General features: G+C 38.2%; 2 pseudogenes; both read right to left on the minus strand.

Moving 5' to 3' along the window:
• Positions 1 to 5,748: 5,748 nt before the first annotated feature.
• Positions 5,749 to 6,876, minus strand: LOC120877592 (annotated as a pseudogene).
• Positions 6,877 to 6,950: 74 nt separating this feature from the next.
• Positions 6,951 to 7,186, minus strand: LOC120877934 (annotated as a pseudogene).
• Positions 7,187 to 10,057: the final 2,871 nt, after the last annotated feature.

Here is a 10,057-nt window from a genome sequence, read left to right on the forward strand (position 1 = left end):
GCAAAACTCTATTAGTCTTTGCCCTGCTTCATTCTGCATTCCAAGGCCAAATTTGCCTGTTACTCCAGGTGTTTCTTGACTTCCTACTTTTGCATTCCAGTCCCCTATAATGAAAAGGACATCTATTTTGGGTGTTAGTTCTAGAACGTCTTGTAGGCCTTCGTAGAACCGTTCATCTTCAGTTTCTTCAGCATTACTGGTTGGGGCATAGACTTGGAGTACTGTGATATTGAATGGTTTGCCTTGGAATCGAACAGAGTTCATTCTGTCATTTTTGAGATTGCATCCAAGTAATGCATTTCAGACTCTTTTGTTGACTATGATGGTTATTCCATTTCTTCTAAGGGATTCCTGCCCACAGTAGTAGATATAATGGTCATCTGAGTTAAATTCACCCATTCCAGTCCATTCTAGTTCGCTGATTCCTAGAATGTTGATGTTCACTCTTGTCATCTCCTGTTTGACCAGTTCCAATTTGCCTTGATTCATGAGCCTCACATTCTAGGTTCCTATGCAATATTGCTCTTTACAGCATCCGACCTTGCTTCTATCACCTGTCCCACCCACAACTGGGTGTTTTTTTTGCTTTGGCTCCATCCCTTCATTCTTTCTGGAGTTATTTCTCCACTGATCTCCAGTAGCATATTGACACCAGGTTCCCTCATAGCTCAGTCTGTAAAGAATCTGCCTGCAATGCAAGAGACCTGGGTTCGATTCCTGGGTCAAGAAGATTCCGTGAAGGAGGGATTGGCAATCCACTCCAGTATTCTTGCCTGGAAAATCCCATGGACAGAGGAGCCTGGTGGGCTACAGTCCATGGGGCCACAAGCGTCGGACAGGACTTAGTGACTAAACCAACCAACTGACCTGGGGAGTTCATCTTTCAGTGTCGCATCATTTTGTCTTTTTCATACTGTTCATGGGGTTCTCAAGGCAAGAATACTGAAGTCATTTGCCATTCCTTTCTCCAGTGGACCACATTCTGTCTGACTTCTCCACCTTGACCCATCCATCTTGGGTGGCCCCACATGGCATGGCTTTGTTTCATTGAGTTAGACAAGGCTGTGGTCCATGTGATTAGATTGGCTAGTTGTCTGTGATGGTGGTTTCAGTCTGTCTGCCCTCTGTTGCCCTCTCTCAGTGCCTACCATCTTGTTTGGTTTTCTTTTACCTTGGATGTGGTGTATCTCTTCACAGTTGCTCCAGCAAAGCGCAGTTGCTGCTCCTTACCTTGGACATGGGTAGCTCCTCCTGGCCACTGCCCATGAACTTGGGTGTGGGATAGCTTCTCCTGGAGACCACCCCTTACCTTAGACGTGAGGTAGCTCCTCCCGGCTGCACTTGTGTGCCATCGCAGCTGCCCTTGCTTGTTAGACTTCAGTTTTATTGTCTGTAATATAAATTTATATGATATATGAAGAGTCAGGAAAATATGGCTCATAATCAAAAGATTAAACAGTAGAAGCAGAACTACAGATGACTCATTCGTTGAACTTAGGACTTTAGCTATTATAAAAGTGCTAAAGGATTTATAGAAAAATAAATATAATGGGTTTAGTTCATTAGAGAAATATAAATTCAAAAGTATTAATTCTAGCACTATAATCTCAGTGAACCTCATAGAATATTGACATTGAAGAAAGGATCTGTGAACTTGAAGACAGATCATGAGAAACTAAGACTAAAGCATAAAAGGAAAATATGAAAAATAGACACAAACAGCACTAGTGATCAGTGGGATAATATCAAGCAGTCTAAAGTAATTAGAATCCAAGAAAGAGAAGAAAAGAATCAACTGGGAGGAAAAAAAATTTGAAGATATAAAGACCAAAATTTTTAAATTTTGATGAAAAATTTCAAGTCATAAATCCAAAACTCTTAACTTTATGTGGGAAATAGAAAGAAAAACAAAATCCTGGCACTTTGGAGTCAAATTACAGAAAACTAAGAAAAAGAAACAGAGAGACAGGAGAGAAAAATTTAAAATCAACTAGAGGAGGGGGAAAGCTACATTACACACAGGGGGACAATATAGGAAAAATGGCTACTTTCTTTTAAGAGCTCATGTGAGCCAGAAAACACTGGAATAAGTTTTAGATGGTGAAGAAACATAAAAGATAGGCCCAGAAAAACTACCCATCACAAATGAAGATTGAAGAAAGACATTTTAAGATAGAAAACCAGAGAGAATTCCCCCCCCCCCCATAGGACTTGAGATATAAGAAATGTTAAAGAAATTCTTCAGGATTAAAGAGAATGATACCAGATAGAACTCTGGGTCAACAGGAAAGAATAAAAATTTATGGAAATTTTAAATATGGGGAAACATGAGAAGACTACTATTTTGATCATTGCTTAGTTTCTCAAAAAAATGAAATTGACTAAGGCAAAAACAATAATGACTTATTGTGAGCTTCTGACCCACAAAGAAGCAAAAAATGACAGTATCACAAAGGAAGGGTAGGGACTAAATGAAGTACACACTCATAAGTTTCTTATATCTTCTTTGAAGTGGTCTACTATGAATTCAAGGTAGAGAATAATACATAAAGGATAAATACTTTAGTTTCTAGAGCAGCCACTAGAAAAAAACACCAAAAGAGGAGAGAAAATGGAATACTTTTGAAGAGATCAACACACAAGAATGAGAAAAAGAGTAACAATGAAAATAGGGGGCAAACAGAAAGCAGAAGCAAGAGAGTAAAGGTAGATGTAAATCCCGCTCTCAATGCAGGGGCCTGGATGCAGTCTCTGGACAGGGAACTCGATCCCACATGCCACAATTAAGAGTTCGCATGCCACAACTAAAGATCCTGGCATGCCACAATTATAGATCCCAGTGCAGCCAAATAAATAAATATTTTTTAGAAAAACTATATCTAAATCCAACCATAATGATAGTTATTTTAAATGTAATTTATCTTTGACAAAAACCAAAGATAATCTAATAGAAAAAACATAGTCTTTTGAAAACTTTTATTTATTTTTACTTTTTTAATTGAAGTATACTTGATTTACAATATTGTATTAGTTTCAAGTGTACAGCTTAGTGAATCAGTATTTTTTATAGATTATATTCCATTTAAGGTTATTACAAAATAATGGCTGTAATTCCCTGTGCTGTACAATATATCTTTGTTGCCTATTTATTTGCTTCATAATATTTTGTATCTTTTAATCCCATATGTAAGAGATACCCCTATTTCCTCCTTTTCTCTCTCCCCATGTATCCACTACTTTATATTTTATATCTGTGAGTCTGTCTAAAAGCATAGACTTTTCAATAAATGATGCTTGACATGCACATGCAAAAAAGAAGAAAAAACAGCATAGTCACAGACCTCATACCTTTCACATGAATCAATTCAAAATAGATCATAGATAATAGCTGTGAAAAGAAGAGAAGTGAAAAGCAAAGGAGAAAAGGAAAGATATTCCCATTTGAATGCAGAGTTCCAAAGAATAGCAAGGAGAGATAAGAAAGCCTTCCTCAGCAATCAGTGCAAAGAAATAGAGGCAAACAAAAGAATGGGAAAGACTAGAGATCTCTTCAAGAAAACTCGAGATACCAAGGAAACATTTGATGCAAAGATGGGCTCAATAAAGGACAGAAATGGTATGGACCTAACAGAAGCAGAAGATATTAAGAAGATGTGGGAAGAATACACAGAAGTACTGTACAAAAAAGATCTTCATGACCCAGATAATCACGATGGTGTGATCAGTCACCTAGAGCCAGACATTCTGGAATGTGGAGTCAAGTGGGCCTTAGGAAGCATCACTATGAACAAAGCTAGTGGAGGTGATGGAATTCCAGTTGAGCTATTTCAAATCCTGAAAGATGATGTTGTGAAAGTGCTGCACTCAATATGCCAGCAAATTTGGAAAACTAAGCAGTGACCACAGGACTGGAAAAGGTCCGTTTTCATTCCAATCCCAAAGAAAGGCAATCCCAAAGAATGCTCAAACTACACAATTGCACTCATCTCACACACTAGTAAAGTCATGCTCAAAATTCTCTAAGCCAGGCTTCAGCAACACGTGAACCACGAAATTCCAGAGGTACAAGCTGGTTTTAGAAAAGGCAGAGGAACCAGAGATCAAATTGCCAACATCTGCTGGATCATCGAAAAAGGAAGAGAGTTTCAGTAAAACATCTTTTCTGCTTTATTGACTATGCCAAAGCCTTTGACTGTGTGGAAACTATGGAAAATTCTGAAAGAGATGGGAATACCAGACCACCTGACCTGCCTCTTGAGAAATCTGTATGCAGGTCAGGAAGCAACGGTTGGAACTGGACATGGAACAACAGATTGGTTCCAAATAGGAAAAGGAGTTTCGTCAAGGCTGTATATTTTCACTCTGCTTATTTAACTTCTTTGCAGAGTACATCATGAGAAACGCTGGGCTGGAAGAAACACAAGCTGAAATCAAGATTGCTGGGAGAAATATCAATAACCTCAGACATGCAGATGACACCACCCTTACGGCAGAAAGTGAACAGGAAGTAAAAAGCCTTTTGATGAAAGTGAAAGAGGAGAGTGAAAAAGTTGGCTTAAAGCTCAACATTCAGAGAACGAAGATCATGGCATCTGGTCCCCTCACTTCATGGCAAATAGATGGAGAAACAGTGGAAACTGTCAGACTTTATTTTTGGGGGCTCCAAAATCACTGCAGATGGTGATTGCAGCCATGAAATTAAAAGATGCTTACTCCTTGGAAGGAAAGTTATGACTGACCTAGATAGCACGTTAAAAAGAAGAGACATTACTTTGCCAACACAAGTCCATCTAGTCAAGGCTATGGTTTTTCCAGTGGTCATGTATGGATGTGAGAGTTGGACTGTGAAGAAAGCTGAGCGCCGAAGAATTGATGCTGTTGAACTGTGGTGTTTGTGAAGACTCTTGCGAGTCCCTTGGACTGCAAGGAGATCCAATCAGTCCATCCTAAAGGAGACCAGTCCTGGGTGTTCATTGGAAGGACTGATGCTAAACCTGAAACTCCAATGCTTTGGCCACCTCATGCGAAGAGTTGACTCATTGGAAAAGACCCTGATGCTGGGAGGGATTGGGGGTAAGAGGATAAGTGGACCACAGAGGATGAGATGGCTGGATGGCATTACCGACTCATTGAATATGAGTTTGTGGGAACTCTGGGAGTTGGTGATGGACAGGGAGGCCTGAGGTGCTGCGATTCATGGAGTCACAAACAGTCCGACATGACTGAGTGACTGCACTGAACTGAAAGATGTACAGCTGTAAAACTCTTATTAGAAGATAATATTGGAGAAAATCTAGGTGACCTTGTATGTGGTGATGGCATTTTAGATACAAAACTAAAAGCATGATTTATGAAAGAAACAATTGATAAGTTGAACTCTTTTGAAATTAAAAACTTTTTGCTGTGCAAAAGACATTTTAAAAAATGTGCAATAAAACAGAACGCAGAAAATATGAAGTAGAAAATCAAAATTAGATTTTTGTAAAATTTGTCAAATTAAATCTCTAGACAGGCAGATCAAACAAAAAGAAATAATATTAAATTGCCAATATCAGAGTTCACAGAGGAGTTATTACTATAGTTCCTAATCATATCAAAGGGATGATAAACTATTTTGTTTCTGCAAATAAATTCAACTACTTAAGTCTAGTGGGAAAGTTCCTTGAAAAACACAATGTACCAAAATGAGTATAAGAAGAAATAAAAAACAAAATCAGAATAGGCTTTTACATTTGATTTAAAAAGACTTTATAACGTTAGTAGAATAATGTGCAAAAATTTTGAATCACCTGAAACTAATATAATGTTGTAAATCAGGTGTACTTCAAGAAGATCAGTTTGTTCATCTAAAGGAATATGATGGTCAACAAGGGCTGTGATGACCATGGAATCAGTCCTTCCAGAAAAGAGAATTGGAACATTTGCTTTCCTATTACTAGTTTTCAAAACTTCGCTTGGTGTCAGGTTTTCATCCCTAGGTAAACACAAGGCACGTCTCTTGACTGTGATACTCAGAACACCAATGAACTGCTGAACTACTTCCTTCATGTGTCTATCAGTAAGAAAGACCTGAAGGGTCTCTTGTCAGTGGACTCCTGGAAATGCTACTGCAATGGGTCTCAAAAGCAGCTTGTGGCAATGCCATATTTAAAGGGACAACAAGTTCTTTAAGATATAGTTTGGTTTCATTTGCTGCCACCAAATGTTGGCAAGTGTGCTGAAATCTCAGTCAGGATATTAACACATTCTCTAATATCATCCCCCCCGTCCCAGAATTGTATTTCCAAGGATATAACTTTAAAACGACAGATTTGGAAATGGAAACAGACTTGAGATCAATTCCGAAAATTCCAGATGCTGGAACTTCCTGCCACTATCAGCCACTCCAGATGCTTGGGTGCCAACTGAAGAGAGGCAGAAACTCTTGCCCAAGTTACTAAACGCCAAAGCAAGCTACGACGATCAAGAAAGTCCCTACCAAACCATAAAGAATGGCTAGATGCTTGATAATATATAAAAGGGCAAGGACCTTGGACTTTTGAGAAGAGCAACAAAATATCAGATTCATTCTTACAAGATGAAAGATAACGAAACATGATTTGCGTATCATTCTCTTCGATTTGGACCTTGATCCCACTAAAGACTTCTCCATTCCACAGGAGTACATTGCCTCTTTCATCTTCCATAGGCTGGGCAGTCAACACATCTCTTAAGTGAAGGACATGGCCAGAGAATAAACACTGGTAGTTAACACTGGGCCTTAACAACTGTTTATTATATTGGGCCCCCATCGTTTAAGATTACACAGTAAATCCTCTTTCAAATCTTTGCAAAATGCTCAACAGAAAAGCTTATTGTCCAACAGATGCCACACATTGATATGTAAAATCAAGTTGGCTATTTCTTGATTTTGGTCTTCTCTGAGTTTTCTATTTCTTGATATTTTTTCCTTAGCTAATCCAATATATTTTTGCTTTCAGAAAGCATTTCTGTTCGGTCTGCAGGAAAGAATATGTTGCTGTTCTGTTGCTGCCTATATACTTTCCTGTTCTTCTTCAGGTTAGAAAGTTCATCCACAACGACTTTTTGTTCTTTAATCTTTGTTGAGCTCTTCCTTGTGCAAGGTCGAGCTTTCAGCAAGGACCAGCCCAGTGAGGTCCTCAGGTTGCTCACCCCGGCTGGGCATCTCTGCGGAGAACCAAATACTCTCCCAGCAATCTTGATTCAAGCTTGTGCTACATCCAGCCTGGCATTTCACATGATGTACTCTGAAAATAAGTTAAATAAGCAAGGTGACAATATACAGCCTCGACATACTCCTTTCCCAATTTGGAACCAGTTTTCATGTCCAGTTCTAACTGTTGCTTCTTGACCAGCATACTAATTTCTCAGGCGGCAGGTAAAGTGGTCTGGTATTCCCATCTCTTTAAGAATTTTCCACAGTTTGTTGTGATCCACACAACAGTCAAAGGCTTTATTGTAGTCAGTGAAGCAGAAGTAGATGTTTTTCTGGAATTCTCTTGCTTTTCCTGTGACCCAACGGATGTTGGCAATTTGATCTCTGGTTCCTCTGCCTTTTGTAAATCCAGTTTGAACACCTGAAAGTTCTCTAATTAATGTATATTTTCACTAAACATGGGAGAGTTCTGTTTGCTTCATAGTCTCAGAAGTTTCTCAGAGTTTTCTCTATTATATTTTTAACACAATTTAAAAATTATTCTTGGCTTTCTATTTTATTTTGTATTTTTTAATATAAATTTATTTATTTTAATTGAAGTCTAATTACTTTACAATGTTGTATTGTTTTTTTGCCATACATCAACATGAATCCACCATGGGTGTAGACGTGTTCCCCATCCTGAACACCCCCTCCCCATACCATCCCTCTGGGTCATCCCAGTGCACCAGCCCCAAGCATCCTGTAAAATGCATTGAACCTGGACTGACAATTTGTTTCATATATGATATTATACATGTTTCAATGCCATTCCCCCAAATCATCCCACCCTCTCCCTCTCCCACAGAGTCCAAAAGACTGTTCTATACATCTATGTCTCTTTTGCTGTCTTGCATACAGGGTTATCATTACCATATTTCTAAATTCCATATATATGTGTTAGTATACCGTATTGGTGTTTTTCTTTCTGGCTTACTTCACTCTCTATAATAGGCTCCAGTTTCATCCACCTCATTAGAACTGATTCAAATGTATTCTTTTTAATGGCTGAGTAATACTCCATTGTGTATATGTACCACAGCTTTCTTATCCATTCATCTGCTGATGGACTTCTAAGTTGCTTCCATGTTCTGGCTATTATAAACAGTGCTGCGATGAACATTGGGGTACATGTGTCTCTTTCAATTCTGGCTTCCTCGGTGTGTATGCCCAGCAGTGGGATTGCTGGGTCATAGACAGTTCCATTTCCAGTTTTTAAAGGAATCTCCACACTGTTCTCCATAGTGGCTGTACTAGTTTGCATTCCTACCACCAGTGTAAGAGGGTCCCCTTTTCTCCACACCCTCTCCAGCATTTATTGCTTGTAGACTTTTGGATTGTAGCCATTCTGACTGGCATGAAATGGTACCTCATTGTGGTTTTGATTTGCATTTCTCTGATAATGAGTGATGTTGAGCATCTTTTCATGTGTTTGTTAGCCATCCGTATGTCTTCCTTGGAGAAATGTCTGTTTAGTTTTTTGGCCCATTTTTTGACTGGGTCATTTATTTTTCTGGAATTGAGCTGCAGGAGTTGCTTGTATATTTTTGAGATTAGTTGTTTGTCAGTTGCTTCATTTGCTATTATTTTCTCCCATTCTGAAGGCTGTCTTCACCTTGCTTAGAGTTTCCTTTGTTGTGCAGAAGCTTTTAATTTTAATTAGGTCCCATTTGTTTATTTTAGCTTTTATTTCCAATATTCTGGGAGGTGGGTCATAGAGGATCCTGCTGTGATTTATGTTGGAGAGTGTTTTGCCTGTGTTCTCCTCTAGGAGTTTTATAGTTTCTGGTCTTACATTTAGATCTTTAATCCATTTTGAGCTTATTTTTGTGTATGGTGTTAGAAAGTGTTCTAGTTTCATTCTTTTAGAAGTGGTTGACCAGTTTTCCCAGCACCACTTGTTAAAGAGATTGCCTTTTCTCCATTGTATATTCTTGCCTCCTTTGTTAAAGTTAAGGTGTCCATAGGTGCATGGATTTATCTCTGGGCTTTCTATTTTGTTCCATTGATCTATATTTCTGTCTTTGTGCTAGTACCATACTTTCCTGATGACTGTGGCTTTGTAGTAGAGCCTGAAGTCAGGCAGGTTGATTCCTCCAGTTCCATTCTTCTTTCTCAAGATAGCTTTGTCTATTTGAGGTTTTTTGTATTTCCATACAAATGGTGAAATTATTTGTTCTAGCTCTGTGAAGAATACCATTGGTAGCTTGATAGGGATTACAGTGAATCTATAGATTGCTTTGGGTAGTACACTCATTTTCACTATATTGATTCTTCCGATCCATGAACACTGTATATTTCTCCATCTATTAGTGTCCTCTTTGATTTCTTTCACCAGTGTTTTATAGTTTTCTATATATAGGTATTTAGTTTCTTTAGGTAGATATATTCCTAAGTATTTTGTTCTTTTTGTTGCAATGGTGAATGGAATTGTTTCCTTAATTTCTCTATTTTCTCATTATTAGTGTATAGGAATGCAAGGGATTTCTGTGTGGTGGTTTTATATCCTGCAACTTTACTATATTCATTGATTAGCTCTAGTAGTTTTCTGGTGGAGTCTTTAGGGTTTTCTATGTAGAGGATCATGTCATCTGCAAACAGTGAGAGTTTTTCTTCTTCTTGTCCAATTTGGATTCCTTTTATTTCTTTTTCTGCTCTGACTGCTGTGGCCAAAACTTCCAAAACTATGTTGAATAGTAGTGGTGAGAGTGGGCACCCTTGTCTTGTTCCTGACTAGGGGATTTTATTTTGTATTGCTGTTGTTTTAAAAATCACAAGTTATGTGTACTTGGCTATTGTTTGTAAGACAATTTTTATGATTTAAAAAAAATTTGCATCCAT

This window comes from Oryx dammah, unplaced genomic scaffold (assembly GCF_014754425.2).
Source record: "Oryx dammah isolate SB20612 unplaced genomic scaffold, SCBI_Odam_1.1 HiC_scaffold_18, whole genome shotgun sequence".
NCBI lineage: Eukaryota > Metazoa > Chordata > Mammalia > Artiodactyla > Bovidae > Oryx > Oryx dammah.